The following is a 25,563-nucleotide window of genomic DNA, read 5'->3' on the forward strand; positions in this document are numbered from 1 at the left end:
TGAAAGAAAATCTTAGGGAGCACAGTTGTACTCTAACACACATGGGATTGCCATGAGTCGGCATCGATTCAACACCAACCTGTTAGTACGTCTGGAGATTGCTACTGTACAGATCAGCACCCTCTGTCTGAAAGGATTCCAGATGAAGCTGGACTGCTTCATCTGTTTTGTTTTTTTCTTCCCTCAGTCTGGGTATCACAACTGAAACATAAGAGAGCACAGCAACGTTCTTCAAGTCTACGTTGCCAAAAAGTCTGAAATTGGTAGAAATCAGTCTTCATCAGACCCAAAATGCTGTAACAGATTGATATTAATACTGTAAAAGAGCTGCCTATCTCATTATTCACATGCTTAAATGAACATTCTCTTATGAACTCCAGGACATTTAATGATTTCCTAAGAATGGAAAGTAATAATTAGGAAGAAAACCAAACCAAAGCCAACGCCATCAAGTCGATTCCAACTCATAGCAACTCTACAGGACAGAGTAAAACTGCCCCATAGAGTTTCCAAGGAGCGGCTGAAGGATTCGAACTGTCACCCTTTGGTTGCCAACCAAACTCCGAACCACTGTGCCACCAGGGCTCCACATTAGCCATTAAACCCGTTGCTGTCGAGTCAATTCCAACTCATAGCGACCCTGTAAAGAAAACTGCCCCATCGGGCTTCCAAGGAACTAGCAGCCCTATAGGATAGAGCAGAACTGCCCCACGGGGTTTCCAAGGAGCAGCTGGTGGATTCGAACTGCCAACTTTTTGGTTAGCAGTTGAGCTCTTAACCACTGCGCCACCAGGGAGACATCCTGCAAAAAAAAAAAAAAATTAAATTTCTAGCTCTACCGGTTTACAAAAAATATATGGGGAGCAAGAAACATGTTACATACCATCACTGAGAGGCAAGCAGCAAAATCCAGCATATGAAAAGCTTTACAGGACAAATGACCCAGTTTTTTCAATACGTGAATTGCAAGGAAAAAAAGAGAGCAGGAGATTCTGTTAAAAGAGACTTAAGAAACATATCAACCAAATGAAGACCTTGTTAGGATCCCCTTTATGGACCAGTTGTAAAAAACGTTTATGAGATGAGGAAAATTTGAACATTAACAGAGAATTTGTCAAATTTTGAGGTTCTTCACTAGTACTGTGATTATATTTAAAAGATAAATCCTATCTTTCAGTGATACATCCTGAAATATTAACCAATGAACTGGTATCTTGGATTTGTTTCAAAATAATAAAGTCAAGAAAGGTAGGTAAGGAAGTAGGTAGAAACACAGATGAATGAAAATTGGCCATGGATTAATAATGATTGAAGAGAAGTGTTGGGAACTTGGGAAGGCACTGCTTAATATTAATCTCTCAACTTCTGTAATGCATTTCAAATTTTCTAAAACAGAAGAACAAGGGACATAAGAATTAATACTATGAAATCAAATTCACAATGATAGGCCAACGCAACTACAGAAGTTTGAGAAATTTGGACTTCAAATAATGACCTGCGGTGTTTCCCTATGAGCAGGCAAAGTTAGGTATGGGAACTACCTGATTATATCTTTCGGTTTAATTAAATAGGATAGACTGAATAATACAGGTCTATCTCATACCTTATATTTATCTACTGGTGCTGAGAAATGGATTAGAGAAGACTCAATTATCTTTGATTTGCTCAACCACATAGCCATGCAGCCTGTAGCTACTTCCAGAAGTTTCTACTTTGACCTAGCCACCATAGTTGCCTGGACTGCTGATGGAACTGAATTCTTTATAATACGTAGTATTTTTCATGGGCAGCTCCTGTCCAGAGGTAAAATGAGAAGGCACAAGGGGACGGGAGCTGGTTGAATGGACACGGGAAATACAGGATAGAAAGGAGGAGTTTGCTGTCCCATTATAGGGAGAGCAACTAGGGTCACATAATAATGTGTGTGTAAGTTTTTGTATGAGAAGCTAACTTGAACTGGAAACTTTTGCTTGAAGCACAATAAAAAAATTTAAAAAGCTAAATCCTTACTTCCATTGTTGGAAGCCAACAGATAATATCTACAATTGAAGAAAATAAGAAACAGCAGCAGAATAAACATATTGTTTAGGAATATGGAACTAAATGCCAGAAAAAAATAGTTAACAGAGTTACAAAATTGTTGCCTCATCTAGGTGTCCACTATCAGTGTGAAGCTAAGTAAAATGGGGTGGCGGCACCCCCAGGACACTGCGCAGCAGTTGGAATGAACAAGATGTACACACAGTACCATGGGGAGGTAGGAAAAAAATACGTAGCATTTTTCAGAGATTCTCACACTTTACCTGTATTATTCACCACCTCCTTTAGAATGGCCAAACTATTACAGAGAATCTATTCTTTATGAAATCATTTCAAATCCCTGATTAAAAGGAAACTGTGAATTCTCTAGTCTTCTCCTCTTTAAAGAACTGGATGTTATGAAATCATTTCAAATCCCTGATTAAAAGGAAACTGTGACTTCTCTCGTCTTCTCCTCTTTAAAGAACTGGATGCTTTCAAAAAGTATTTTTCATATATGGTAATTACAGGCAGGCAGAAAATGACAAAAGAACAGGTCAGATCCTGCCCTTCGAAAGCAAATGTTACTCTCACCTCTCCATGATTTAGTAGCTAAGAGGAAAAAGAAAATGAGCGCAGCTTGCAATCTACCCAAGAAAAAATTTGAGTACAGAATTAACAAAATTAGCCAATCACAATACCACAAGTACTCCTAGGTTCATGAAAGAACTATTTTGTGAACATAAACAGAACACATTTCCTTAGAAAAATAAAATACAAAATCAGCTTAAGGTTCCTGTTCTAACACACAGACGTTTTATGATTAGTATTCTGAGTTGCAGATACATAGGATTATTAGGGGTAAGGGATACAGAGAGGCAGGGACAGGAGTGAGAATAATTGCCTTTCCTGGATCCAGTAAACATTTTATACTTAAAATACTTCTGCATTTCCCTTCTGTGCCATTTTCCAAGACATTAGTGGCATTATGCTACACTAAACTCCACTACAATGGCACCTTTAACCCAGTATTAATTGAGCGTACGTTTATTTGGCAGTAAGGAAAGAAAAACGAACTACAAAATTCAGTCCTCACTTCAACAGGGCCTCAATACAGTGGAAAAACATGTATAAATCAGTAATTAAAAAAAAAGTGAAAATCCTATGAAATTCACAAAAAAATTATTACAGCTAATAAGCAAGTGTTTAAAAGGTTGTAGGGTACCAGATCAATATATAAAAAGCAGTTGTATTTCTATACACTAGCAATCAAAACATGAAAATTAAGAAAACAATTTCATCTACAATAGTAGCAGAAAGAATAAAATGCTTGGAAATAAATTTAACCAAAGAAGTGTATGACTTGTACACTAAAAACTACAAAACACTGTTGGAAAATATTAAAGACCTACATCCCATCTTCACGGATTTGTGGTTGTTGTTAGGTGCCATCAAGTCAGTTCCGACTCATAGTGACCCTATGTACGACAGAATGAAACACCACCCAGTCCTGTGCCATCCTCACAATCGTTGTAATGCTTGGATTGGGAGACAGTATTGTTAAGATGCCAATATTCCTCAAATTGATCTACAGATTCAATGCAATTCCTACCAAAATTCCAACTACTTTTTCTGCAAAAATTGACAATCTCATCCAAAAAATTCATATGGACATATAGGACCTAGATAGTCAAAACAATTAAAAAGAATGAAGTTGAAGAACTCACAATTTCCCATTTCAAAACTCACTATAGAGCTACAGTAATCAAAACAGTGTGGTGCTGGCATGAGGACAGACATGTAGATCAGTGGAATAGAAAGCCCAGAAACAAACCCATACATCTATGGTCAACTGATGTTATAGACTGAATTGTGTCCCCCCCAAAATATGTATTGGAATCCTAACCCCCTATTACTGTGGATGTAATCCTGTTTGGGAATCAGGTTATTTGCTATGTTGATGAGGCCATAACCAAGTAGAATGTGTCCTAAACCTAATCACTTCTGAATTAGAAAACAGGCAGATTAGACATAGAGGCAGGTACACAATGGGAACACAGATGCCATGTGAGGATCACCAAGAACCAGGGAATGCCAGGGTTACCAACAAAGAAGGAATCAACACAGCCAAGACTCTGATTTGGACTTTTAGCCCCCAGAATTGTGAAAAAATAAATTTACCTTCTTTAAAGCCACCCATTTGTGGTATTTGTTTTACAGCAGCACTAGCTAATTAAGACAACGGATTTCCAACACGGGTGCCAAGACGAGTCAAGAGAAAAATAGTGTCTTCGATAAATGGTGCTGGGACAACTGGATACCCACATGCAAAAAAAAATTAATGTGGACTCCTACTTCACACCATATACAAAACTTAACTCAAAAAGGATCAAGGACCTAAATGTAACAGCTAAAACTATAAAACTCTTAGGAAAAAACTTGGGCATAAATCTTCGTAATACTGGATTAGACAATGGCTTCTTAGAAATGACAGCTAATGCACAAGCAACCAAGGAAAAAGTAGATAAATTGGACGTCATCAAAAGTAAAGACTTGTTTCAAAGGACACTATCAAGAAAGTGAAAAGATAAGCTACAGATGGGAGAAAATATCTGCAAGTCACATATAGGATAAGAAACTTGTATCTATAATATATAAAATACTCTTACAACTCAATAATAAAAAGACAAACGACCTAATTTTAAAATGGGCAAAGGATCTGAATAGGTATTTCTCCAAAGAAGATACATACAAATGGCCAAGAAGCACATTAGTCATCAGGGAAATGCAAATCAAAACCACAATAAAATACCACTTCATACCAACTTAAAAAAAAAAACCTGTTGCCGCCAAGTTGATTCTGACTCAGGGTAACCCTAGAGGACAGAGTACAACGGCCCCATAAGGAGGGTTTCCAAGGAGCGGCTGGTGGATTCAAACTGCTGACCTTTTGGTTAGCAGCCAAGCTCTTAACCACTGCGCAACCACGACTCCATCATACCCACTAGGATGATTTTAATCAAAAAGACAGATAATAGCAAGTGTTGACTAGAACTGAAATTGGAACCCTCATATACTGCCTATGGAGCCCTGGTGGCACAGTGGTTAAGCATTCAGATGCTAACCAAAAGGCTGGCAGTTTGAATCCAACAGATGCTCCTTGGAAACCCTCTGGGACGGTTCTACTCCATCCTGTAAGGTCGCTATGAGTCTGAATCGACTCAACAGCAACAGGTATATACTGCTTCAAGGGAACATAAAATGATGCAGCCACTTTGAAAAACCGTATGGCAGTTCCTCAAAAAAGTTAAACGCAGAGTTACCATATGACCCAGCAACTGCATTCTTTTCCCTGGAAATTATCGAACAATATCAATACCACACACAAGTAAAACTGTGCCGAAGATAATTCAAAACAGTTGCAGCAGTACATCAACAGAGAACTGCCAGAAATTCAAGCCGGATTCAGAAAAGGATGTGGAACGAGGGATACCACTGCTGATGTCAGAGGGATCTTGGCTAAAAGCAGAGGATACCAGAAAGATGTTTACCTGTGTTTTATCGACTATGCAAAGACATTTAACTGTGTGGATCACAATAAATTATGGATAATGTTGCAGAGAACTGGAATTCCAAAACACTTAATTGTGCTCAGCAGAACCTGTACATAGACCCAAAGGCAGCCATTTGAACAGAACAAGGGGATACTGTGTAGTTTAAAATCAGGAAAGGTGTGCGTAATGGTTTTATCCTTTCACCATACTTATTCAATATGTATGCTGAGCGAATAAACCAAGAAACTGGACTATATGAAGAATACGGCATTAGGATTGGAGGAAGATTCATTAACCTGCAGTATACAGATGACACAACCTTGCTTGCTAAAAGCTAAGCGGACTTGAAGCACTTAGTGATGAAGATCAAAGGCTACACCCTTCAGTGTGGACTACACCTCAACATAAAGAAAACAAAAATCCTCACAACTGGACCAATAAGCAACATCATAATAAACAGAGAAAATACTGAAGTTGTCAAGGATTTCATTTTATAAATAAATAAAGTAGCCACTATAATGACCACTCATAAGTCAGAAACTACCTGTACTTTATCATTAAAAAAAAAAATTATATAATCTAACTTTAACCAACCATTAAAAAAAAAAAATCTAACTATGCCTCATGCTTCAGTATTTTAAGATGTAAAATATTTTCATCACAATTTTGTACTCAAACTATAGCAGAAAATCAGAACCAAGATCTCTTTGGGAAATACCTCCTAAAGTAACAACAATTCAGAAGTAAGGAGAAAATATTTACAAAAAACCCAAAGCATGGAGTTTTGTCTCTAAGTATATATTACTAGGATCTAATCTTGGAACTCCCTACCTGAGTATTAAACCACTGAAGTAAAAAATATAGAAAGAATATATCTTAGTTATCTAGTGTTACTATAGGAGAAACACCACAAGTGGGTGGCTTAGCAAACAAAAATTTATTTTCTCACAGTTTAGGACGCTAGAGGTCCCAATTCAGGGTGCTCGGTCTAGGGGAAGGCTTTCTCTCTCTGTTGGCCCTGGAAGAAGGTCCTTGTCTCTTTGAGCTTTGCTGCTCCTGGGCATCTTCATGTGACTTGGCATCTCTCTTCCCCTCTCTGCTTGCTTGTCCTAATCTGCTCTTTTTATATCTTGTAAGAGATTGACTCAAAGCACACCCTACACTACACTAATCCTGCCTCAGAGACAACCCATTCCCAAATGGGATTATAACCACAGGCATAGTGATTAGGATTTAGAATGCATTATTCTTTGGGGGGACACAATTAGATTCATAACAAGCATCAAAGTTACAGAAGTAGGAAGGATAACAAAGGCACAATAGGGTAATGGAATCAGGATTCAAATGTCTACTTTGGAACAATGAACAGAAATTAGCAAAGAAAATAGGGGCTAGGTTCAGAAAACTAATCAACCGAGGATGAAGACCTGGTTTACTAGCAATTTTGGAGAAAAAGACCGAGATGACTTCACTACAACTATAAACTAACATTGAGAAGTGGATATTAAAAGGGAAAAAAAAAAACACAACCTTATTCTAAAGCAGCACCAATAGAAACTAAACAGTAAGCTTGCCAAGGGCAGGGATCATGTTGAATTCCTTAATCACTTCATTTCCAGAGCATAATACAGTGTAGAGAACCCTGGTGGTGTAGTGGTTAAGAGCTATAGCTGCTAACCAAAAGGTCAGCGGTTCAAATCCAGCAGGCGCTCCTTGGAAACCCTATGGGGCAGCTCTACTCTGTTCTATAGGGTCACTATGAGTCAGAATTGACTCGACGGCAATGGGTTTGTTTTTTTTAATACAGGCTCTGGATCAGACTGTATCTTGAAATGTTTATTCAATTTGAGATGCCCAACTGACCAACTGTATCACATCCACGGGACGATGTCCAAGCTAGGAAAAGGTTTCGAAAGCATATTTCATGGGGGGGTGGCAAAGAAAGAAACTGTTTAGTCTAGGAAAGAAAAGACTTAAATGGGACATAATAACTGTCATTGAACAGCTATAAAGTGGAGACTGGAGCTACAGGGGATAACCACAGATAACAAAACTAGAACAACTAATAGAAGCTGCAGGAAGGCAGCTCTGAGATCACTGTCAAGGAAGTGTTTCTAAAGGGACAAATTTGCAAACCCGGAATGGGTAGCTGCCCAGCTGTGAAATCCCTATCTTGGGGAATACTTGAGCAGGGTTGGAGGAATCACTTGTATCCTGCGAAAAACTGGACTAGATTATCTTTGAAAAACTCAACTAGATTACGTTTAACATCTCTTCCAACTGTATGCTTCTACAAGTAGGAAGAAACCAGAAAAGGAATTTTTCTTGTTCTCAATACTGCTGAAGGTAAAAAACAGCTAAAAACTGGGAACATTTCAATTTAAAAAAAAAAAAGCAATCCCACCAAGAAGGGAAGAAGGCTAACTTGTAGGTCAAGATACCTGATAATGAAAAGAGAACTATCCTAGAGATGGAGCACAGCACTGAGAGTAAGAACAGGTCATCAATTCCAGCTACAGTCACTCACTTCCTGTTTGACCAGTAGCAAATGATTTCACCTTTCCACTTGGGCTGAAAAATAGTCATTTAAAATGCCAATCTTAGAGGAGTACAATTTAAATTAATTAACAACTGCAAAATGCTTTGGAAGTTTGCTCGATGTAACAATTAAAATTACCTTTTCCTACTTTATACATATATTAGCGTTGAACAAATAAGTAAATCTATAATAAGAGCCAAGTCTGTCACTGTCAGAAAGATATTACAAATAATCAAGGAAGGGAATGCTAGAATGGAACCTTTGGTGCTGGATTAAAGTCAGAAATAGCACTATGAACTCATATTTATATTTATAGACAGATACAGAAATAAACAGGTATGTCCATATACATGGGTCAGTATACATACATATGTTTCCCAGCTCTGTCCCCTGAGAGGAGCCCTGGTGGTGCAGTGGTTAAGAGCTAAGCTGCTAACCACAAGGTCAGCAGTTTGAATCTACCAGCTGCTCCTTGGAAACCCTGTGGGGCAGTTCTACTCTGTCCTATAGGGTCCTATGAGTTAGAGTCGAATTGACAGCAACGGGTTTCGGTCCCAGCTCATTTAGAAACCTAGTCTTGGTTACTAAATTATTTTCTCCAATAAAAGGAACCAGTGCTCCTTGAAGAGATGGCTATTTCTAGGGTTCGGACAGGGAAGACAGAGACTGAACCATCTTATAATGCCCTGGAGTAAGAAAGGCCTCAAAAAAAAGGGGTGGGGGGGTGGGAGCCATGTCAAAAGGATATAAGAGCCAACCTAAAAGAACGCCCAATGGCTAAAGCTGAAACAATTTAAGAAATATAGCATTGGACTGTAATGCAAAGGAAAAAAAAATCTGAGTCCGTAGTGATATAAATAAATTATTAAAAAAATAAATGGGAAGGCGGGGTAACAAATCTTCCTTACGGAAGAATTCTAAATTATAAAAGTAGAAGGAATAATAAGTCCTGAGGGCAAAATGCGTTGATAAATGCTAAAATTAGATGAAGCTTTAAGGAGAAACTGGATATTTGCACAGCCTCAAAGTATCTCCCCCAAAATATTCATTAATTACTGTGGTGGTCTTAAAAAATGTCCACGAATTCTTTGATACTCTTCCCTCCAGTAGGTAGAGCTTAATTCCCTTGCCCTTGTGTGTAGGCTTGTCTTGCTGACTGGTTTTCTAACAGCTAACATAGTAAGGAAAAGGAAAAATAATCACTTTACAGTGGAGAAAACAGGCAGACACCACCTTGATCAAATTAATCAAAGTTAATATTGGTAATGAGTCATGTTGTTATCAGGTACTCTAATACATGACCAGAAAGAAGGGCATACCATCTCTATGGTACTCTTCCCCAAAATCCATAACCTCAGGCTAATCATGAGAAAAGGTCTGACAAACCCAAATTGAGGGACATTACTACAAACACCTGTCCATTACTCTTCAAAAATGTTAAGGAGAGAAGGGCAAGGAGAAACTGAGAAACTGTTACAGACTGAAGGAAACTAAGGAGACATGACATCTAAATGCAATGTGGTGTGTCCTGGATTGGATCCTGGAATAGAAAAAAAGGACACCAGTGGAACAACCGGGGAAATCAGGAGAAAGTCTATAATTTAGTTAACAGCACTGTCCTAATGTTGATGTCTTAATTTTGATAACTGTATCATGGTTATATAATGTTAACATTAAGGGAAGATGGAAGAAGGGTCCACAGAAACTCTGCTCTACCTTTATAACCCTTATGTAGATTTAAAATTATTTTAAAATTAAAGGTTTTATTGCAACTGCATTTTTCTTTAAAAAAAAATTAGCAAGTGAGTGAAGAAGTGTAATAAATTTTTTAAAAAACCAAAATACATACAAATAAGATTGATTTTTATGGTGAGCAGATTAATTTAACTATAAAGAATCACAAAAGTAAACTCGGCTGACTTTCAAGCTTCAAAAATTTTAATGATGTTCAAAAACAGTTCACCATAATGTCTGTGTTGAGAGATCAGCCTAGAGAGCTAAGAAGGTAGACAAGTATGACCCCTCACATCTATGAGTTTGCTTTATCCCCTGTTCTTGACCCTGTTCTCAACCCCCAGCAATAAGTCCATAGTAACCCGGTTTTTAAAGTGCCATTTAGAAGGTGTCTCAATTATCTAGTATGGCTATAACAGAAATACCACAAGTGGATGGCTTTAAGGAACGAAAACTTACTTCCTCACAGTTTGGGAGGTCAGAAGTCCAAATTCAGGGCACCAGCTCTAGGGGAAGCCTTTCCATCAGCTTTAGGGGAGGGTCCTTGTCTCTTTTCACCTTCTATTCCTCAGTTCCCTGGAGATCTTCATGTGGCATGGCATCTATCTTTCCCCAACTGTTTCCTTGCTTCTGTGCCTAATATGCTCCTTTTATATCCCAAAAGCTGGAAACCCTGGTGGCATAATGGTTAAGTGCTACAGCTGCTAATTCAAAGGTGAGCAGTTCAAATCTACCAGTGCTCCTTGGAAACTATGGGGCAATTCTCTGTCCTACAGGGTCGCTACCGACTCGAGGGCAATAAGTTTTTCTTTTTTTTTTTTTCTCAAAAGCGATAGGCTTAATCAGACCAGAAGAAATGGATGGTAACCGTCTACCTTTACTGAACATTTTGATCAAGAACCCAATAGTTGGACCTTGATCAAAATGAGGGAAAAATCTGGAACAGAACTTCAATTCTTACTGGAAACCAGATTTACTGAAAACATTGAAACTGGAGGGACCTCCTAATCTACTGCCTGGAAGCAACATTTAAGCTTTGAACAAAAACTATCCCATGAAGTCATCTTTAAACTAAACAACAATTTAGCTCACTTAGTAAAGAATGCTCGCCTTGAGCACTGTGCTTTTTTAAAGGATTATCTACAAGATTAAATGGACAACAGTAACTCTAAAACACAGATGATAACTTTAAGGGGCAAAAAGTCTATGTTAACTGTGGTAAAACAATATGGGCAGAGATAGAATGGTGACATGAATATGAAGTATGTCAATCACTGTAAAAATTCTTGAATGGGTGTATGTTCTGTTGTGTGTATTTGCAACAGAAAGAAAAAAAGTGATTGATTTAAGACATACCCTGCACTGATAAAGTCTCATTAACATAACAAATAAAACCCTATTTCCAAATTGGATTATATCCACAGATAGAGGGGTTAGGATTTCCAAAACATATTTTTGGGAGACACAATTCAATCCATCACAGAAGGACAAAGTGAATCAGTAATATTTACTTGGGTTCCTTTTCAAATTGACCAAATCAAATGAACCACCAAGATGGCTTCCACTGGCTCAAAATGTTTCTCTCACAATTTCTTGTTTTTCAAAGAAAAATAAAACCTATACACCAACTACTCCTGCTTAATGTTTAAGAAAAAGAAGCCATGACAAAAATTTGACGTGTCAACAGCAAAAGAATACAGAGCCAAAGGATGGATCACCAAATTCAGAAACAAGATCAGGAATAAGAACGAGACACTGAGATCAGGAAGAACCAACTCTCTCACTAAAGATAAGCCACCTTATTGTTGCTAACCCAACTAATTGCCACCTGGTCCATTCCTACTCATAGCAACCCCAGAGGACACAGCAGAACTGCCCATAGGGTTTCCAGTGCTGTAATCTTCCCAGGAGTAGATTATCACATCTCTTCCCCCGCAGAGCAGCTGATGAGTTTGAACCTCTAACCATTCAGTTAGCAGCCAGCCTTTCAGTTAGCAGGTCAGAGCTAAGCCACCACACCACTCAATCTCCTTTGTTGTTGTTAGTTGTCATCAATCACAGCTTAGACACAAGAAAATTCAGGTGCCTTCCTCACTGTCGAAACTCTGGTTGCGTAGTGGTTAAGTGCGATGGCTGCTAACCAGAAGGTTGGCAGTTTGAATCCACCACGCACTCCTTGGAAACTCTATGGGGCAGCTCTACCCTGTCCTATAGGGTCGCTATGAGTCGGAATCTGCTTGATGGCAGTGGGTTTCCTCACTGTCAGGAAGCAATGGAAAATGACTTCTTAATACGCAATGTAAACTTATTTATAAATTTGGGAATACTAACTGGCAAAATATGCTGAAATGACAAATTAATAAAAAATAGATGACTTTAAAAACCAAGTGAGAGTGGAAAAATATATTAAAACATTCCCCAACACTGTCCAACATTAGTATGTGTATTCCTACAAAGAAAGAAGGGCAACTCAGCAGGCTCCCTTAACTTGTTGAAAACATACCTTAAGAACACCCAGAACTTCAATTCTATGATCAACTGCCTTCTTATTACTGATCAGGCTGTCCAGAAACAACGGGGGTGTCTTGGACAGTGGATAATTAAACTCAATCCTGTCCGTGGCACTTAATACTTTCGACGTAAATAAACTGGTATCTGGTTTATCAGTCTTTGGTGAATATAATTTGCATGAATAAATTCTCAAGAGCATGAATCATCCTTCTATGAACTAAAAATTTCAAGTTTTTGAACTATTGTATTGGGATTAGAGAGACCTTTGAATGTAAATCTTGCCATTTAACTATCTGTATGCCCTCTTCTTCCTCTCAGTTTCCTCATCTGCTCAAAAAGTGATAGCCTTATTATTTTTAAACTAAATCCGAAAGAGTTATAATTGAGGTAAAAACATTTGATGGGAAAAGAAGTAGTATGAACCATCAAGCCACATGAATTTAAAAGATATCCCCAAAGGGAGATGTCCCATTCTAGAGAGCTGAGAAACCGAACAAAATCAAACCCATTGCCACTGAGTCAATTTGGACTCATAGTGACCGTACAGGACAGAGAAAACTGCCCCATAGGGTTTCCAAGGAGCGGCTGATGGATTCAAACTGCCGACCTACTGGTTAGCAGCTGAGTCCTTAACCACTACACAACCAGGGCTCCTGAGTGTTGAGAAAAGCAAAGTTAAAAAGTTGGAAGTAAGGTACTCTCTGCACAGTGCAGAAGAGTCTCTTGCTTAGCAACTCTAGTGTTGTCTACCAAACACCCAGCCTATAATAGTTAGAGCATGACAACTGTTCACTCTAAATCCATGCGCTCAGCTTGGATTCAGGACTCATTTATAAAAATAGCTGCTGCTGCTGCTGCTCTTTGAATCTCTTTGAGCTGATGACTGGGCAGTGTTACCCTATAGGCCTAGAGCAGCTGTATTCCCTCACCACACCCATTTTGCTGTCTGCCCAGCCAAGCTGACGGCACCCCCCTCCCATCTCTGCAGCATATTATTCTCCCTCTTCCTGGGCTGAGTGAGCAAATTACAAGCACAAAAATCCCCTGATGCAATGCCACAACCATCCCTGGGAAAGAGCAGAGGCAGTTGCCAAAAGCACAGCAGCAGGGAAATGGGCGGGAGACAGGCACACACACAGCAAGAAGCACGGGAAGGCCCCGCAGCCAGAGAGAATCGAGACGCACTGGGGAGTAATACGGCCACCGAACCAGGGGAAGCAAAGGAGAAAAGGGGGTTTCCAGGAGAAAGCTGGGTAACACTAACCTTCCGGAGGAGCACGCGTCTCACACCCAGTCTTGAGTTCTAAAACCAAACCTGAGGGTAATCACTGCCTCCGCCCCAGAACAGCAAATGCATTTACTGACGTTTCTGGATAGAAGCAAAGCCCCAAAACACTCCTCCAAGGAACAAAACTGTGACTCCCTCCCTCCACTAAGATGGAGCTCAGGCAACACACCAGCGAAGAACCTGCCCCATGTGCTAAACCGCAATCTCTGTTCTGGGCAGCAAACTCCGCTCTAGATAACGTTTCCAACTGCCCCTCCTAGTCCCTGTGCCCCAGCCCCACCCTCAAAGCGAACCCATCTCACCCCCGCAGCCAAACACACACTTAATCCCCGAACAGCGCCAGGGCCCAACGAAGCACGCGAGGAGAGCCCAGGCTCCGGTCGGTTCCCAGACCACCCCTCGGCCCCACCCATAAGCCCTGACTGGACAATCTCTAAGGCTTGTCGTAGCCCCTTCCGAACTGGCCCACCTAAAGCCTAACAAACGTCTTCGGAGCTCCTCTACATCACTGAGCCCCACCCAGGCCCTCAGAATCCCCGACGCACCCGACTCCTGCCCCGCCACCCCGGCTCAGCCCCATCCGGAGCTCAAGGCACGCCGCTCAGCCCCCCCACCCCAAGCCCGCGAAGCCCGACCTCTCCACACGCCTTGCCCCGTGGCCTCCCCAGTTCGCGCCCTGAGGACTCCAAAGGTCACGTCCGCAGGCCCCCGACCCGACCGCCCCCGCACCCTGCAGGCCGACGGCCACCGCCCTTCCCCGCCTCGGGTGGGCCCTGTGGGGTCCCGGGCGGCAGTGGGGCAAGGCTCGGGCAGCCCCCCGACAGAGGGGAGGTCGCCGCTCTCATAAGGCCCCGCCTGCGGCTGCACTCACCCGCCGCCGCCAAGCCGGAGCCGGAGGGAGCCGGGAATGGGCCGGGAGGAATGGTGAAGAGCTAGGAGCAGTCGGAAAGAGCCCGGAGCCAGCGAGCGAGCCCGAGGGGCGGGGCGCAGGGAGGTGGCCGCTTCCTCGTCGCCCTCTTGAGGGCCGGCGCGAGGGAGGGGCGCCGCCTCCGCCTACCCAGAGGGCGCTGCCGCTCTGGCCAGTAAGCGCAGCGAGGGGGCGGGCAGAAGACCGGGCCGACCAATGGGCGCCGGCCCCGCCGCCACGACCTCGCCATAGAAGCCGCGCGAGCGACGGGCCGTTGAGGGTGAGGTGCGCATGGGGGCTGCGGACTCCGGCAAGCAAATGCGAAGGCAGGCAGCGGACAGACCTGCCTCATCCGCGATTATGTGATGGTTGTCGCTTCCTTTTAGAACTTGGCTGTCTGGAGCGGGCAGGGTCGGGGCCCGTGCGGCCCAGGCCGGGTCTCCTTGGCGGACTGGGGCCTGCGGACTGTGACGTAACCGGGGCGGGGCCGGGGGCGCGAGCCAGCTGGTCGCCGGGAGGAACTCGGCAGGGGGACGAGAGGACACGACGAGGGAGCTTCTCCAGGGCTGCACAGCCACGGGGCACCTGTGGCTGATGCAAGTTGAGACGTGCTTTAGGTGTAGAATACACCCTGGATTTCCAAGACTTAGTGAAAATATGTATATATAAAATATTCGTAATTTTTATATTGATTAAATATTGAAATGATAGTATGTTGGGCATATTTGAAGTGTGGCTACTAGAAAACTTAAAATTATGTATGTGGTTCATATTAAATTTCTTGGTTAGCGCTGGTCCAGAACGAACAGAAACAGTTAACTCCTATTGTTTATACACTTTTAAGTATGTGACAGCACATTTAATCATCACATCAGTCCTCTAAGATTGGTACTAATGTCTTCATTCCTTTTACAGATGAGGAAATAAAACCTGAGTAATTCACCTCATGTGCCCAAGCCAAGCGTTGGGGCCACACACTTAATCTCTATAGTATGCTGGTTAGCAGAAAGAACACTGGGATTTGATGAAAGCCCTGGGTTTGAACCCCAGCTCTGCTACTTTCTAGCAGTGTAACTTGGCGAAGTTAAGTTGCGTTAGTTATAAAAATGAAAGAATACAGTCACCAACCTCTCATGGAGTCACTGTTAGGATGACATAGAGGTAATATATGGAAACACTGGTGGTGTAGTGGTTAAGTGCTACAGCTGCTACCCTAAAGGTTGGCAGTTCAGATCCACCAGGCGCTCCTTGGAAACTCTATGGGGCAGTTCTACTCTGTCCTATAGGGTCGCTATGAGTCAGAATCGACTCGATGTCAATGGTAATATAGCAGGTAGTTAAACTTTGGGTCTAGACTCCCTGAGTGCAAATCTGGGCTCTGCTACTTAAACATTAAGTGAGCTTGTGAAAGATATTTAATCTCTCTGTACCTCAGTTTCCTCAACTGTAAAATGGTGATAATAATGGTACCTGCCTCACTAGGGTTGTTATGTGGATCAAATGTGTTAACATATATAAAGCATTTAGACCAGTACCTAGCACTTAACAAGCGCTTAGAGAGCTTACTATTAACCACTATAAAGAAGTGTTAAGAACCTTTGCAAATACGAAGAGATTATGGGTAAAAGGATAAGTGGAAAAGGTATTGAGCCATGAATTTTACAACAATCCTAAAGAACTTAAGTGACTGCTCTAGATCATGCACTGTCATTTAGTGAGCCAGGTGTCTTGGATCCTAACCCAGAGCTTTCTCCATCTCTCATATTTACCCAAGCTCCAAAATAAGAGCACTACCATTGCAAGCCTGAATTCATTCATCCAACAGACACTGATTGAGCACCTGCAAAGGGTCAGGTAGTGAGGGGCATTTGCACAAAAATGAATCAGAATGGTTTCCTGTCCTGGTAAATTATCATTACTCCACACCAAAGTCCATAGATTTTGTCTAAGCAAGAATTTACTGTTGTGGGAGAACACAGAGGCAGGAGCTAAAAAAAAGTTACCTTGAGCTTTCTTCCTGCTGCCTGGAGTAGCCAACCCTGAGACCTGTCCTAGTCTTCATAGATAGAATTGGTTTTCAAAAACAAAAACCAAACCCGTTGCTGTTGAGTTGATTCTAATTCATAGCGACCCTGTAGGACAGAGTAAAACTGCCCCACAGGGTTTCCAAGGAGCACCTGGTGATTCAAACTACCAACATTTCTGTTAGCAGCCGAACTCTTAACCACTACACCACCAGCGTTTCTGGAATTGGCTTAGGGCTCCTTAAAAGACATACATGGCTTGGAAAACTCAAAAGCACTGGAATCCTACACTCGTTCTTTAAGTTATTGGATTCACTGTGTTATGTATATCCCAAGCTAGAGACCCAGGAGTCATTATCAATTGCTTCCTTCCCTCTTTCTCAGGCCCACCAGAGGCTCCTTCTGCATCTTCTCGGAATTGTTTTCATTATCACTAATGTTGTCTGGGTTCAGACCTTTTTCTCTTTCCCATATACTGCCAAAGCTATTCCCAAGCCTCCCCACTTCAGTTCAAGTTTTACAGCCTGCACCCACCAAAAACCAAACCCACTGCTGTCAAGTGGATTCCAACTCATAGAACCCTAAAGGACAGAGTAGAACTGTCCCTGTAGGGTTTCCAAGGCTGTAATCTTTATGGAAGCAGACTGTCAAATCATTCTCCTGCAGAGTGGCTGGTAGGTTCAAACCACCGACCTTTTGGTTAGTAGCTGAGTACTTTAATCGCTGCACCACTAGGGCTCCTTACAACCTGCACACACCCCCAATTTATGCACACCCTCCTGTGCCTCTTTTGTCTCTTTATTACAGCATTCTATTACCATGGTATTTTCAGTTGCCTCATATGCATGCAAAAGCTGGACAATGAATAAGAAAGATCAAAGAAGAATTGATGCCTTTGAATTATGGTGTTAGCAAAGAATATTGAATATACCGTGGACTGCCAGAAGAACAAACAAGTTTATCTCGGAGGAAGTACAGCCAGAATGGTCCTTAGAAGCAAGGATGGTAAGGCTTTGTCTGCATACTTTGGACACATTATCAGGAGGGACTAGTCCCGGGAGAAGGATATCATGTTTGATAAAGTAGAGTCAGTGAAAGAGAGAAAGATCCTCAATGAGATGAATTGACACAGTGGCTACAATACAACAGTAGGCTCAAACATAGCAAAGATTGTAAGGACAGCACAGGACCAGGCAATGTTTCCTTCTGTTGTACATAGGGTCACTATGAATCAGAATCGACTTGATGACACCTAGCAACAGAACAACATTATAGCACTCACCAGGCATGTGGTAATTATTTGTGTAAATGTGAACCTCCCCTAATAGACTGTATCTTGAGGTACAGTGGAGAAGAACATTCCCTCCAGTGCCAGGGTGGCTGGGGTGGAAAATGTAGAAACCCAGCATCTCTGAGTTGGAAGGGATCTTAGCAATCATGCAGTCCCATGTCTAAAGATGTACTTTTGAGGCTCTAGAAGTTCACAATAAAACATTTTAGGGTTACCCAATATATTTGTTATCCATGAAAAGCATGCTTTATATTTATTCATCCAAATTTTGATCAAAATATTGGCCAGGCCACAAACATGAGCAGAGTTCAGTGACTTACCAATAAAGACTTTCCTCCAATTTTAACCTAAACCTCTTCAGTGGCTTCTCATTGCACCAAAATCCTGAGCATGGCCTCTTAGCCCTTGCATAATGATGCTGCCACACTCTCGCCTTATCATCTTGCCTCTATTTTTCCCTCTGCCTAGCATGCCCTGCCTTTTTTTTTTCTTGAACTTTACCCCCTCAGGGCCCTCCTCATACAGTTTCCTTTACCTATCTTAATTTGTGGGTAATATGATTTAAAGTATTGAAAAGAAAAGATGTCGTCTTGAGAACTAAGGTGCGCCTGACCCAAGCCGTGGTGTTTTCTGTTGCCTCATATGCTTGCGAAAACTGGACAATGAATAAGGAAAAACGAAGAATTGATGCCTTTGAATTGTGGTGTTGGTGAAGAATGTTGAATATACCATGGACTGCCAAATGAACAAATAAATATGTCTTGGAAGTAGTACAACCAGAATGCTCCTTAGAAGCAAGGATGGCGAGACTGCATCTCACATACTTTGGGCATGTTATCAGGAGGGATCAGTCCCTGGAGAAGGACAGCATACTTGGTAAAGTAGAGGGTCAGCGAAAAAGAGGAAGACCCTCAAAGAGATGAATTGACACAGTGGCTGCAACAGTGGGCTCTATCATGGCAACAATTGTGAGGATGGCACAGGACTGAATAGTGTTTCATTCTGTTGTCCATAGGGTCGCTATGAGTTGGAACCAACTCAACAACACCTAACAAGTAACAACAACGATTTTCTACCTAGAAATGTTGGGAAGAGCTACAAAATATTAGAACTAATAACGTTGCTGGATACAAAGGTAATATGCAAAATTAATGGTATTCCTATGTACCAATAATCATGGATCAGAAAATGTGATAGGAAAAAATATGTATCTCTTTCACCACAGTGAAACAAGAAACAAAATCAATATGGTACATAAGGATAAAAGCCCTGGTGGCACAGTGGTTAAGCACTTGGCTGCTAACCAAAAGGTAGGTGGTTCAAACCCACCAGCTGCTCCATGGGAGAAAGATGTGGCAATCTATTTCCATAAAGATTGACAGCCTTGGAAGCCCTTTGGGACACTTCTTTATCATACAGAGTCAATTCTGTGAGGTAGGATTGACTCGACGGCTGTGGTTTTGATTTGCTTTGGAATGGCACAATGGTTAAGTGCTCAACTGCTAACAGAAAGGTTGACCATTCAAATCCACCAGCCTCTATGTGGGAAAAAAGACTTGCTCCAGTGAAGATTCTGGCCTAGGAAACCATATGGGGCAGTTCTACTCTGTAATATAGGGTCACTATGAGTCAGAATCAGTTCCGTGACACGCAGTGACAATAACCTAAGGATAAACCTAACAACAAGGCTGTAAGACTCCTATGGAAAAAATTAATTTTACAACTTTAAAAGAAAATATATAGGGGGATACTTTTAAGGTGGGAATCTCGGGCTGAAATTTCTTGGTCCCAACTCTTGTCAGATAAGTATACAACTTTTACGCAACAATTTTTGTCTTAAATTACAACGTTTATGTTAGAATTCCGTGGGGAGAGAGATATAATTACCTGGATTGAAATTTGAATAGAATAGTCATAGAATTTAAGAGCCAGAGGGTCTTTTGAGATCATTTAGTCCAAACCTTTCATTTTATAGGTGAGGTAATTGAGGCATGTTGAGGACACACAGAAAGTGGTAGAGTCCAGACTGCAGTCCACCTTTTGACTCAGGCAAGTGCTCATTGCACTCACCCTTTGTTCATCTTTAAAATGGTGTAGCATAGTGTTGCAGCAGACATTATGAACTTACTGCTGAAAAGCCCCCTTGGTGCCTTCTGCTGTAGAAACTGGACACCCAAAACACTCACCTGCCCAGACTCCTTTGCAGCTGGTGTGGTCATATGCCTCCCCAAATGGAGCTTTCAGGTAACCTTTTACAAAAAGACAGACCCACCTGGCATTTCCTCTACCTGACTGGAATGTGGACACAATGTCTAGAGGTGAGGCAGCCATCTTAAGATAATAAGGACAAAAGTGTAGGGCCGAAAGTGAGGAGCAGAAAAACAGGAGAAGCTGCATCGCTACCATTCTTCAGCAGCTACACTGATCTTTGCCTGCCCATCTCTGGATTTTCTATAAAGTGAGTAAACAAATAATTTCTGTTGTAAGGATCAGTACAAAGCTGGTTCCTATGAGGCAGAAGTTAAAGATGTCCCAAATGTCCAACTTCTCCAAACTGCTGTCCCACTTCATCATCTCTAACATCAACTACTCCCTCTCCCCTCAGTACTCCCCCTTCTGTCTTTGGATTCCATAATTCGCCACAACGTTTCACAGAACTCATGAACTATATCAAGGAAATGGCTTACATGGTTGTGGAGGCTAGCAAGTCTCAAATCCGTGGGTCAGGTGTAAGTTTCTCCCCGACCCATGTGGCTGCAGGGCCTGAATAAGCCAAACTGGCAGTTCAGACCACAGGCTGCTGGCTCACAAGGCAGCAAGAGATGGCAAATCAGGTCAGATGATGGGCCACTGGCCCACCGCATCCCAGAATCAGCAGGTCAGACAGCAAGCCTGTGGCACAAGTACCAAGAACCCAAGGTCAATTGATGACTAACGGGATGTGGGATCCAGATGCAGAGAGAGTCCCACCAAGTCATCTACACTCATACCCTAGATGCAGGCCACACCCCAGGTAAGGCTGCTCCCCAAGACATACCCTACACCAATTCTGTCTCATCAGCATGTAGATGTCAGGTTCCACAACACATAAAATGGAGGACAACCATACAATATTGGAAATCACATCCTAGCCAAATTGACACATAACCCCAACTATCACAGGTTCCATATAACTATGTGAATAGTTCCACTCAATCTTTGTGTGTGAGTCACAAAGACCATGGGTAGAAGGGCCATATTAAGTAATTCATTACATAGCAATGAGAAAAGTAAACCCCTATACTTCAAAGCCATCATGAGTCAATAACCCCTATTGGTATAAGCCACCATTGGTTAGTCTCTGTTATTTGCAGCTAAATGCAATCCCAATTGATACATGAAGTAAAAACCCTGGACTACAAGTCAAGAAACTCCGTTATAGTTCCAGCTCTGCCAAGAACCAATTGTGAGCCTTGAGCAAGCCATTTCCCCTCTCTGACACTCAGGCTCCTCCTCTTTATCAGGAGAAGTGGAACAAGATGGTTTCTTCCAACTCTCGCTTTCTGTGGTCTCACTTATTATTCAAGCTGTGTAATGTGTAATACGAGACTCCTTTCCCTTGAGACAAAATTACTTTTTTTGAGGTTCTCTAAATATTCCCTTGTTCCAGTGTCCTCAATAATTACAAGGGCCTGTCCCCTTTAAGTGGATTGGTTAAACACATACCTTTGGGGCATTCCCGAAACACCACCCAGCTGAGTCTTTGTTCCCTCTTCCTTTGGTTAATTTTATTTACCTGTCATTTGAGGAAACACAAGGAGAGGGTTCAAGGTAACAGAGTACTGTATCCACTTCTGCCCCTAAACTTGTTGTATGATTTCTCCTCTCTTCTTGGGACCTCAGATCCATCATTTGAGGATTGCAGACACTCAAAAGACCCTTCCACCCATGACATTCTAAGACTAAATTGTTATTATTGTTTGTTGCTCATTTCAACTCATGGCGACCGCAGTGTGTCAGAGTAGAACTGTGCTCCATAGAGTTGTCCAGGCTGTGACCTTCCAGGAGCAGATCACCGGGCCTGTCTTTCAAGGCATCTCTGGGTGGATTCGAACCACCAACCTTTCAGCTAGTAGTTGAGCGCTTAGCCATTTGTGCCACTCAAGGATCTGTAAGGCTAAATTACACCTTCTGAATTTCATCTCATTGTCATAGTGCTTCACCAGTTAATCAGTATTTGCTCTCTGGTATCACGGGTTATGCTTCCTATAACTGTGAGATAGGTAGGGTGGATGTTATTGTCCCTGTTTTGAAGTTGAGGAAATAGATTTAGGGCTGTGGAATGATGTGCCCCAAATCACACAACTAGAAGTGGTAGATCTGGAACTAGAGACTATATTCTTGGATTCCTTGCCTAGTACTCATTCCACCACACCTTGCTTGCTTTATTTATTTATTTCCTCTTTCCGTTTTCTTTCTAGGATCCACTTCCTGGCTACAAGTGAAAACTGCTGTCAGCCATGACCCCAAGACTGCTCACCGTGGCCTCAGTTCCAGTTGGCATGCCCAGCAGACACCTGGCTTTCCCCCAGTTCTTCCGTTTTGAACCTCCATTCCCAACTCTGACTCTAAGCATCGCACCCCATCCAAATGGCAATAGCTCATCTCCACTAGGCACATCAGCACCTTGAAACAGAACTGGCCCTGCCTAGGCCACAGTGCTTGAGACAGCTCTCAATTTGGTTCTGCTATTGCTTCTTCGCAAACCCTGGTAGTGTAGTGGTTAAGTGCTACGGCTGCTAACCCAAGGGTTGACAGTTCGAATCTGCCAGGTGCTCCTTGGAAACTCTATCAGACAGTTCTACTCTGTCCTGTAGGGTTGCTATGAGTCGGAATTGACTCGATGGCAGTGGGTTTTGTTTTTTGGGTTTGGTTATTGCTTCTTCACCTCACTCTGTACTCTCTCCAACCTCTTATTCAGCGTCTGAGACCCAGAGGCCAAGCAGGAATTGTAAATGAGATAGCTCATCAGGCATAATCAAAAGAGCAAGGTGGGCACTGTAGAGAGCAGAAAGACACATGCCCCATCTCCAGCCAATTACTGCCAGTTGCTGGAAATGTGGGCCTGATGTGGTCAGAGAACACTGAGCCAAATTTTTGTGTGAAATATCCTGATTGTTGATTGTTGGCAACTAATTAAACATTTTTTTTTGAACGCTGTGTGGGCCAAAGTGGATAAGAGACCCTTGAGTTGCCAATTTACAACCTTTGCTCTGGTCCAGCAACCTTATCCCACAGATAAGGAGACCAGAGTTGCACAGCAGATCAACAAGGACCCAAACCTCAGACCCTCTGTTTAGAGGTCACTCAGAAGCCAAAAACCAACTCTGACCAATTCAACCTCTGGTGAGAGCCTGCTGTGTTGTTGCTGTTAGCTGCCATCAAGTCGATTCTGACTCCTGGCGACCCCATGTGTGTGCAGAGTAGAACTGCACTTCATAGGGTTTTCAAGGCTATGACATTTCAGAAGCAGATCACCAGGCCTTATTTCCAAGATGCCTCTAGGTGGGTTTAAACTACCAGTTTTTTGCTTAGTAGTCCTGTGCTTAACCATCTGCACCACCCAGGGACTCCAGAGCCTGTTCTAGGAAAGGTTTTCTGAGAGGAGATGAAGATGAAGAGACTTTTTTTTTTTTTGAATTGTGTTTAGGTGAAAGTTTATAGCTCAAGTTAGTTTCTCATACAAAAATTTATCCACACATTGTTATATGACCCTAGTTGCTATCCTTATAATGTGACTGCACATTCCTCCTTTCCACCCTGGATTTCCCATGTCCATTCAGCCAGCTTCTATCCCTTTCTGCCTTCTCATCTCACCTCCGTACAGGAGCCGCCCATTTAGGCTCATGTATCTATTTGAACTAAGAAGCACACCCTTCACAAGTATCATTTTATGTCTTATAGTCCAGTCTATTCTTTGTCTGAAGTGTTAGTTTCGGGAATGGTATTAGTTCTGGGTTAACAGAGAACCCAGAGGCCATGTCTTCTGGGGCTCCTCAAGTCTCAGCCAGACCATTAAGTCTGATCTTTTTACTAGAATTTGAGTTCTGCACCCCACTTGAAGGGATTCTTTCAACAGATGCTTGCCTAACAACCAAAACGAAAATAATGAGAATGTCCTGTCCATGCATTGTGAAGAATATAACCAACGTCACTGAACAACTTGTGTAGAAATTGTTGAGCGGAAGCCTAAACCGCTGTGTAAACAAACCTTCACTGAAAACACATAAAATATTATTTAAAAAAAAAAAAATGATGCCTGCCTTAGTACCTTGGCACTTCTTTGCTTAGCTTGGAATCAAACATTTGGCAAGTTGGAACAAATTAACTTATTTTTAGGAAAAAGCTGCATGTATTCATAGATGTTCTGTGGGCACAGTCCATCCTGGCTGAATTAGGATTCAGGGACTTTACAGAGGAGCATCTTAAAACATTTTATTTAGAAATTGTTATGGATTTAAGTCTGTCTCCCAAAAACGTGTGTTGAAACCCTAGCCCCTATATCTGCAAATGTGACCCAGTTTGGAAATAGGGGTTTTATTTTGTTATGTTCATAAAGTCATACCAGAGTAGTGTAGATCTTAGACCTAATCACTTCTGAGTTATAAAGAAAGCAAAATTGACACAGACACACAGAGGGAAGACAGATGCCATGGGAGGATTATCTACAAGAAAAGGAATCCCCAGGGCTATAGACAGGGAAGGAATTGACAGGGCCAAGACCCTGATTTGGGGTTTTCATCTCCATAAATGTGAGAAAATAAATTTCTGTTCTTTAAAGCCACCTGTTTGTGGTATTTCTATTATGGCAGCACTAGGTAATAAAGAATTTCAAACTTACTGAAAAGTTGCAAGAATAAGAATAGTGCCATATTTTTATGAAAATAACACATGCCTTCTACATTTGTTTTCCAACATGTAAAGCAACATTAAAGGGATATGCAAAAAAAAAATTGGCATAGTAGCACTTACAAAAATACCTCGGGGGGAGAGGGAGTAGTTAGCAAACAAACATAGAAGGCTGGTGTTATTTTCGTAAAAATGCAACACATAGAGCCCTCATATACCCTTAACCAAGTGTTATGGATTGAACTGTGTCCCCAAAAATATGTGTTGTAAATTCTAACCTCTATACCTGAACGGAAGAATGAACAAACCTGTCTTGCAAGAAGCAAAGATGGGCTCAAACATAGTAACGATTTTAAGGATGGCACAGGTCCAAGCAGGGTTTCAATCTGTTGTACGTAGGGTCCCTGTGAGTTGGAACCAACGGGATGGCAGGTAACAACAACATCATACTTGTGGGTATAATCCCATATGGAAATGAGTTGTCTTTGTTGTGTTAATAGGATAGGATTAGTGTAGGGGTATCTCTTAAATCAATCTCTTATGAGATATAAAAGAGATTAAAGAAGCAAGTAAAAGGAGCAGAGATGGGGGGTAGAGAGATGTCAAGCCACATGAAGATCTCCCAGAAGAGATAATGACATTCCTCCAGAGCCAACAGAGAGAAAAATGCTTCCCCTAGAGCCAGTACCCTGAATTCGAACTTCTAGCCTCCTAAACTGTGAGAAAATAAATTTCAGTTTGTTAAAGCCACCCATTTATGGTATTTGTGTTACAGCAGTACTAGATAACTAAGACACCAAGATTCACC

At 41.9% G+C, this 25,563-nt stretch overlaps 1 protein-coding gene across 1 annotated transcript in view; it reads right to left on the bottom strand.

Annotated features, from left to right (window-relative positions):
• MAP4 (microtubule associated protein 4) overlaps nucleotides 1-14,625 on the bottom strand; it is a 209,036-nt gene extending 194,411 nt beyond the window's left edge. The window contains 1 exon segment of the mRNA XM_049863132.1: nucleotides 14,517-14,625. The gene's annotated coding sequence lies outside the window, so the exon portion shown is untranslated.
• Between the last annotated feature and the right edge of the window lie 10,938 nt (nucleotides 14,626-25,563).

Source organism: Elephas maximus, chromosome 20, assembly GCF_024166365.1.
Source record: "Elephas maximus indicus isolate mEleMax1 chromosome 20, mEleMax1 primary haplotype, whole genome shotgun sequence".
In the NCBI taxonomy this organism is placed as follows: domain Eukaryota; kingdom Metazoa; phylum Chordata; class Mammalia; order Proboscidea; family Elephantidae; genus Elephas; species Elephas maximus.